Source organism: Emydura macquarii, unplaced genomic scaffold (assembly GCF_026122565.2).
Source record: "Emydura macquarii macquarii isolate MOO-44397 ecotype Brisbane River unplaced genomic scaffold, CSIRO-AGI_Emac_v2 contig_2473, whole genome shotgun sequence".
Lineage (NCBI taxonomy): Eukaryota > Metazoa > Chordata > Testudines > Chelidae > Emydura > Emydura macquarii.
In genome coordinates, this window is record NW_027132610.1 from 1165356 (window position 1) to 1174191 (window position 8836).

Sequence of the window (8836 nt, forward strand, 5' to 3'; positions counted from 1 at the left end):
GAGCACACCATCGGCGCTGCCCTCCACTTGGCACTACGCAACATCACCAGCAAAGAGGAGAAAGAAGCAGTGCGCGGAGCGCAGACACTTCCCCGCGCCGTCGGTACAGGCAGGGTCGAGTACGGAGATGCACTGGACCCGGCCCATCAAGACTTCTCCAGTCAGGGAGCCTCCCCCGACTCCTGGGAATGGGAGAGTGCCCCTGCCGACGCCGTCGACGCTAAAGGCTTTTCAGGCGGCAAGAGCCTTCTTGGCCTTGCCTACGCCACCTCCACCCCGCCCTCTCTGCTGAGGGAGAAGGGGCCGGTGTCACGGGGGAAACCCGCATTGGGTCCCCCTGAATGGCGGTGGAGATCCCCGGTACAGGGAGGAAGATCTCCTGCTGGACGGTCTCCAAGGGTAGAGGAGAGCTGCTCCCCTAGCAGTCGCTCAAGGTCGGCATCATCAAGCCGACCTGCCCCGGCATGGGACGTGGAGTCTCCCTCCCTCCACTTGCTCCCCAGCACCGGAAGCAGAGCAGGCCAGGAGGCAGCACCAGTCGAGGTCTGCCAGGCGGTGCTCAGACAGCTCTCGTTCCAGATCCCCGGCACTGAGGAGTTCTCCCGTACCCAGATGGCGCAGAACCCGGTCACCGCCAGAGGACACGGCACCAATGAGTTCGCCTGCACCGAGGCAACGCGGAACCCTGTCGTTGTCGGAAAACCTGGCACCGCAGAGTTCGTGGCGCGAGTCTGGCTTGGCACTGAGGAGTTCGGGATGGTGCCGACCTCAATCATCGAAGATGTCTGCAGAACCTCAGGGCAAGAGGCAGCAGAAATCATCAGTACTGAGACGACGCTCTGGTACCTCCCACCCATTCTGCTCCTGCTCAAGGTCCTGCTCAAAATAAAGAGGGACAGAGCGGACATTATACTTATCACTCCAGCCTGGCCAAGACAGCATTGCTTCAGCATGCTGATGGACATTTTGATCGCCTCTCCACCCCGGAGCTTCTGAGGCAGCACAACCTTCTATTCCAGGTCCATGGTGGCCTGTTGCACCCATACCTGGACTCCCTGCACCTCACGGCCTGGAGACTCTGTGGCTGATGGAGGGAGAAAGAGCGCCTTCTCGGTGAAGGTCCAACAAGTCCTGCTTGACAGCAGGAAGCCTTCTACATAGGTCGTGTATCAGGCTAAGTGGAGACGGTTTACCTGTTGGGTGGAGTCTCAGGGTATTCCGCCCAGCCTCTCACTTATACAGGCGATCCCGGAGTACCTGCTCCAGCTAAAGCTCCAGGGTCTGGCCCTGGCCTCGCTAAAGGTTCACCTGGTGGCCATTTTGACCTTCAATCAACCACTAGAGGGGAGATCGCTGTTCTCCCATCCCCTCTCGGTCAGGTTCCTCAAGGGGGTGGAGACGCTTAATTCGCAGGTCCACGACCCGGTGCCTCCCTGGGATCTCAATCTGGTCCCCCTTTGAACCCATGGCTTCATGCCCTCTGCTCATGCTTTCATGGAAGGCAGCCTTCCTGGTGGCCATTACTTCAGCTAGGAGGGTCTCCAAGATTAGGGCTTTGACCTCGGAGCCCCCTTATACAGTATTCTTTAACGATAAGGTGCAGTTGAGGCCGCATCCAGCCTTCCTGCCCAAGGTGGTTTCCCAATTTCATTGTAATGAAGATATTTTTCTCTCTGTGTTTTTTCCCAGACCGCACAGTTCGGAGGAGGAGAGGAGATGGCATTCGCTGGACATGAGACGAGCCCTGGCATTCTACATCGAGCATACAAAGCCATTCCAGAAATTGACGCAGCTCTTCATCACAGTGGCTGACCAGATGAAAGGCTCACCTGTCTCCACCCAGCGCATCGCCTCATGGATTACATCATGCATCAAGTTCTGCTACAAGCAGGCGAGGGTGCCGCTTCCGGGAACCATCACAGTGCACTCAACCAGAGCTCAAGCCTCGTCTACAGCCTTCCTGGAGAGAGTGCCCCGCAGGACATCTACAAAGCCGCCACCTGGTCGTCGGTGCATACCTTCACATCTCACTATGCCATTGTCTAGCAGGCGAGAGAGGATGCAGGATTTGGCAGAGTGGTGCTGAGGGCAGCTCACTGGTAACTCCGACCCACCTCCAAAGGTATTGCTTGTTAGTCACCTATATTGGAATGGACATGAGCAAGCACTTGAAGAAGAAAACAAGGTTACTTACCAGTAACTGATGTTCTTCGAGATGTGTTGCTCATGTCCATTCCACAAGCCACCCCCGGCCCCGCTGCCGGAGTTGGCAGAAAGACAGGACTGAGGGGGCGTAGGGCCGGCAGCACCCCATATACCGCGGCATGTGCGCAGAGCTCCAGGGGGTGCTGGAGCTGGCCCTATGGGATCTGCTAAGGGGAAAAAAGTTCTGGGTAACCGTGCACAGAGGCATGCACACACTTATAGTGGAATGGACATGAGCAACACATCTCGAAGATCATCAGTTACTGGTAAGTAGACTTGTTTTTCTCTGCTTTTTCAACTCCCAATAGGTTTCTTAACTTTAAATGATCTAGTCATTAAACTGAACTAGTTAAATAAACTGAAAGGAAGAAAATATTTTCTTTGCATTTGCAGAAGAGGCTACTGCTGTCAAAAGCTGGTTTAGCACTTCAACAAGTCTGGTTCCAGATGCTTAGTCAGTGACTTCTATATGTTCCACCAGTGGTCTGACTTCCTTTAGAACATGGTAGCAAACATGTATTGTTTAATATTTTTTTGTATTTAATTTAAATTAAAGTAATAGATTATAATAAATGTAGGGCCTTAACATAAATTGTCAATTTCAAATTTAATTAAAAAAACACTCCACCTGTATTTAAATTTAAGAGATCAAATTCAAATTTTACATATATATATATATATATGTTAATTTTTTTTTAAAAATCATTTATTTTTCTCCATCCTACAAGCAGTTATTTATTATGTGCAACTACCATGAGTTCAGTTGCAAATAAAATGTTTTGGATGCACTGCTGGCCAGTAATTCACCTAATTGGAAAAGTGCACACAGAAGCATTCAATATGTATGAGGGTTCATTGTATTTGCATGCTCAAATTAGGTACATACATGTGTCTTGGAAAACTGGGCCTTCAATGCCTTTGAGAAAGAGATGTTGTCACTGGGATGAGGGCATTATAAGTAAACAAACTCTAATAGTCTCCTGTTCAAGATATGTGGAGCACATCTAATTAGGATTCTAACAACCTTTCTCCCCATAAGCAAACAATCTATCTGAAACTGCAGTGGGGTTTAGGCATGAGACAGGCCCTGGGAACCTACACTGAGGCATTGTGTGCATGCCCACCTGCACAGACTTAGAGTCTATATACAGTGAAAAAAAACCTGCAGCAGAGAGTCTCAGAGCCTGGGCTTCAGTCTAAGTGGGAACCTCTATGTTGCTAATTTTAGTCCCATAATACCAGCCCTGTGAGCCCAAGTTAGTTGACCCAAGTTCTGAGACTCATTGCCAAGGGCACTCCTCGACCTCCCTCGGTGCCACGGTGTCGAGGAGCTGGACTCGGTGCCGGAGCTGGGAGGGGAGCCCGCACTCTACCCTCCTTGACCGTCTGGGGGGAGACTTGGACTCCTGTCTCAACCACCCACCGGGTCCATCCAGCGCGGGTTTTCCCTGAGACGCAGGTCCCCTAGCCCTCGGCCGAGGGGGGGACGGAGGCGTGGGCAGGCCCATGAGGGCGCGTGCCGCGGCGAACGCCTCCAGCGTCGACGGTTCTTGCAAGGGTACTACCCCACTCCGCGGAGTCGGGAAAGGCTCCCTGCGTGGAGATGCTGGTGCCGGAGTAATCTCGACGGCACGTGGCTGGGGCATCTCCTGACTCCCCTGGGGTCGGGTCAGTGCCGGGGAGTCTCGGTGCGCGGACTCCTTGCGGCGATTCGGTGCCAGGCTCTTGGTCGACGGTGCTGGTGGAGCGCTCCGCACCGAGGAAACACTCGGTGCCGCAGGTGACCGCGCCGGTTCAGAGTCCAGATGGAGGGCGGACTCCATCAGGATAGCCTTCAGCCGCGCTTCTCTCTCCTTTTGGGTGCGTGGCTTGAAGGGTCTACAGATTTTACATTTGTCCCTGCGGTGCTGCTCCCCGAGGCATCGGAGGCAGCGAGAGTGAGAATCACTCACAGGGACAGGCTTAGCACACTCGGTGAAGGGCTTGAAACCCGTTGAGCCAGGCATGGCCCAACGCGAAGAAAAAACCCCTAAGGGTTTCCTAACTATCTGCTACTGAAGGCTTTGTTCTAAACAACTAAGTACTAAGGGGCTGCGACTTGCAAAGCAAGAGGCAATGTTCCAGCAACCGTCAACGGGCGGAAATAAGGAACTGAGGGCCCGCGGGGTCGGCAGCACCCTATGTACCACGGAATGAGCGCGGTACTCCAGGGGGCGCCTGAGCCGACCCTACAGGGCCAGCTAAGGGGAAAAAAGTTTCGGGAATCTGTGCACGGGGCGCGCACACACCTATAATGGAATGGATATGAGCAATCACTTGAAGAGAGAACATTTATGCCTGATATCAGGAACCATAGCCTGAAAGTCTATTAAAAACTAGACTGGGCACAGCACTCATTGAATGCATTGTAAGGCATTGTAATTGGATGAGCTAAAGGGTCTTTTTCATTTCTAATTACTATGATTCTAAAATTCACACTGAAACTGGTTAACTGCAATTGCCTCATAAAAATAGCTGTTAATTTCTAATATTTCTGGAATGCACAAATTTAAATATACCCTCTGGCTTAAAAAAAAACACACCAAAACTAATAGCTTTTCTACTTCAGCAGGATCAATCACAAATAGCAATTAAATTACTAATGGTACTTTTCTCTTGATGCATGTGCACAACTTCCATTAATGTTAATGTGATTTGCACACATACAATGAGTAGATAATAGACTCCTAAGTGATGATACTTATATAAACCTCATTAAATAAAATGAAAGGGAAAGATAAAAGTTCCTTCCCTATATGTGAGATTCCCCATAACAAAGCACTAAACAATGAAAAGTAGAGAATTATTCTGAAATGTAGGGAGATGGTCTGTATGACCTAACAGGTCATTCCAGTCTCTGATTAACTATGATTCTACGAATAAGCTCTCCTGGCTAAAGAAGTCACCACTTACTACCATATTTTCTATCTAACAAACATATTTTACCTCTATACTATGATTCATTATTTCTTTAATACCAAAATGTGTTTTGCTGTGCAATACACAAAGATAAAGACAGTTCTTCTGACAAACAGCTTACATTCTAAAAAAGACAGGTGTCACTAGGAAATACAGAAATGGGGAAAATCTTAAATTATGTCTACAGGTCAAATTAAATTAAATTAAAAAACCACTGCAGCAAGTATCAGAGCCTGGGTCAACACACTGATTGTTTTAGATTTCCACGCCCACTGCCACCCCTTATTCTCTCCCATAATTACCAGTACGATAGAAATGTTTTTTTATCTTATTAGCCTATAACCATGTTTGAAATGTATTGAACAGCTTAATAAATAACATCTACTTCATTTTCCCTTTTCTACTACCAAGGGTGCTACTTTTGAAGAATTTATGACCATGAAATAAGGAAAGCAAACACAGTGCTTAAATGCAAATTCCAATTGACATTTCCAGGTCCATTTATCTTACCATAACCTAAAGGTCAAAACTTGTGTCAGTTAGTAAAAGGAAGTCCTTCCCCCAGAAAAGTTGATTTGGTGCAATAATAATCTGTAATCAAATTACAAAGGTAAAAGGCCAGTCAAGAACATCCTCACAAATGGTGCTGAATAACTCCTGGACAATGCTGACTGCCTTCAACTCATTGATTTCAGTGGAGTTGAAGGTACCCAAAACCTTGCAGAACTGGTATCAAAACATCTAATTCAAAAATACATTTTAAGATGAGGAATTTCAGTACATCTTTGAAGTTTAATTTCAGGAATGTCTTTAAATTTTGCAATATTTTTAGTGTAATTTCCCCTAAAATACTATTGCATTTTGATTCACCGTGCATTTGAAAACATCCATTCTGATTTTCAACACAAGTCATGCTGCAAGTCAGTAAAATATAAGGCAATTTCTGCAATCAAACTTGAATTTGCAAGTGATAATCTTTCATGGATTGTAAACAGCACGGAGTTTAAAATTGCAGTATATAAGGATACTGCCTCTGATCTCTAAGGAATAAAAATCTGGCTTCTAAATTGCTGCTCAAGTTCTCATTAGCCAACTTGCATGAGCCTCCTCCCGGAGTTTAAACTAGATTCCAGTTTCACATATCATGCTCTGTATCACTTTGAACTGCATGGATTCACTTTTTTCTACATTTTTAAATGCTGACTTCACAGTGATTCTCGTTAGTTTGCATATGTCCATTAAAGCAGTTGTGTTCTTCCCACAAATATGTACGGCCATAAACAGTTAAATGATATAAGTATCCTTTGAAGGTTTTATGTACCTGTGCAATCTACATTACCATAGATTTTGTCTTTGGGGAGTGTGTGCATTGCAGCCGACCTAAAAAACTGTCTGCTCTCTCCTTAGCTAACAATGGATGTGGCACAGCAACCAAAAGAGCAGCTTTATGCCCTTGAAAATGACCACAGGAACCACGGGCGCATTTTAATAACTTTGGGAGCATTGTTTGTTCCTCGCGTTTCTTTACAAAAGCTTTTTGGAACCATGACAACTAAATGTTGGCTTTATCCAGCTGTGCTTCCCGCCAACACGTACACATCCCGGCACCCACTGGGTTTTTGTTTTAAACCCGAAAAGAGCTTTTGAAGCAGTTGTCTTTTGGGGGGGGGGGAGGGACCCCCAAACCCCTATAACTGGTGGTTTTTTGGGGGTGGGGAGGGGGAAGAATAAAGGCGCCTAAATAAAAGTGGGCCCTGAGTTAGTGGGACAATTTGTGGCGCTTGGAGACGAGGAGAGGAGCCGGGAAGCAGTGAGCGCTGGAAAGGAAAGAGTGAGGGCCAATAGGTGGGGGAGGGGCCCCGGAGTGGGGGGGGGGCGCTTGAGCCAGGAGGAGGTAGTGGGGCCCGGGGCAGGCGGCGGGGCCAGAAGGTGATTTCCTCCCTCTCTGCTGCTGGGTGAGCTACCCGCGACAGGAGGGGGGGGGGAGCCCTGCGCGCCCCCCGTCCCGCGCACCCCACCAGGTACCTGCCACTGCAGCTCGAGCTCAGCTTGGCTGGCGGCAGCAGAGCGTCCCGTTGCTATAGTAACCCGCAGCCTAGGGGTGGGGACTGAGGGCGGGGGCGGAGCTTATCCCTGAGAGACGGCAAGGAAGGGCCGGCGTGACGGGGCGGTGCCTCCTAGCTGGGGGGGGGTGTTCCAGGGGCGGGGTCTCCCAGCTGGTGTCTGGGTGGGGGTGTTCCAGGGGCGGTGTCTCCCAGCTGGGGGCTGAGGAGGGTCCAGTAGGTCCAGAAGTTTCTTTCTGGCTGGGTGCAGGATGGGAGCAAAGGGCAGTGGGGAGCTGAGGAGGATGAGGTCGTTCCTGGGTTAGGGCTGCTGTTTCAGATCAAGACAGGAGCAGACCTGCCCTCATTTTTCCTGGGAAGGAAGAGGTCCACCAGCCCCAAAGGAGGCTCACCTCACTCCTGCTCTCCACAAATAAGAGCCCTCTTCTGTAAGGAGCTAGAGGAGATCTGTGGCAGAGCAGGGAATCAAATTTTGGTCTCCCAGGCCCTATGCTAGTGTCCCATTTATTGGTCTACCCTTCCTCTCCTGTATGCACAAAATATGTATTAGTCATCTTTGTATTCCTAGTGAATTCTGACTGAACTCCCAGAGTGATCTTTTGATGTTCAGGACTGCTCTTCAAGAGGGAGCAAAATACAGACTAAGAAATGTCTTCTCTGCCAGCCATACCATTATATTCAAGATAATGCCATCTGCATCTGCCCTGTCTCTCCCCATTCCTGTTCCCTTCCTACAGGTATTTTCAATCTGGCATAAACAGTACAATCTGTAGCCCAATCCTGACAGGTGCAGAATGCCCACAATTCCCAGTGAATTCAGTGGGGGCCTTTTTTGCTGCTGCATCATATTATTGGCTCATATTAACCCTACAACCTCCAGATCTTTTTTCTGCAGTATTACTGCCTTTAGCCAGTTATTTCCTATTTTGTGTTTGTGCATTTAACAAAATATATATAGGATTTAGTGAGTTCAAGTATGGGAATAAAGATAGATTACAAGTAAAACAAAACAAAATACACTTTTTAGTGGCTAAGACTTAACAAGCTAGTCTTTGTTCTACCAAGATTTCTTACCAATCTTTTTTCATTCCAGCCATGGCTGATTTTCTCTCAGCTAGGACCTTCCACAGAAGCATAATGGGGTTTACCTTGTCTTCCTCAGTGAAAGATATTTGCCTAAGCAGGTTTTTCACCTATATTCAGTTTCCAGAGACTTCAGCTCGTCCTTGTTGAAGGACCCATCTTTCTCAGCTTGTAAGTGTTCTGTTTCCTTGTATCTGTGTCTAGTGATGCCAAAGGTAGCTTCTATCTTTGCTTATATCTTCCAAAGTTCAATGATCTTGTTTCAAGAGGCAGGATGACTTCAGTCTGTTTTCCCCTCCCTGTGGGCTTCCTGTCCCTCTGTATGTAAGTGGAGCTTTCATTGTTTTGATTCTACCATGCTTAATTTAAATAGGAGACAAGTAAATAGCTGTGATATTACCTTCTGTTTGGGAGAGACCACGTTCTCCCTTTGTTTGGACACAGACTGTAAAGCCTAATATCAATGAGTATCCATAATTCCTTATATAGTGTTAATACATATATTTCATGATGATATTAAGCCAGTG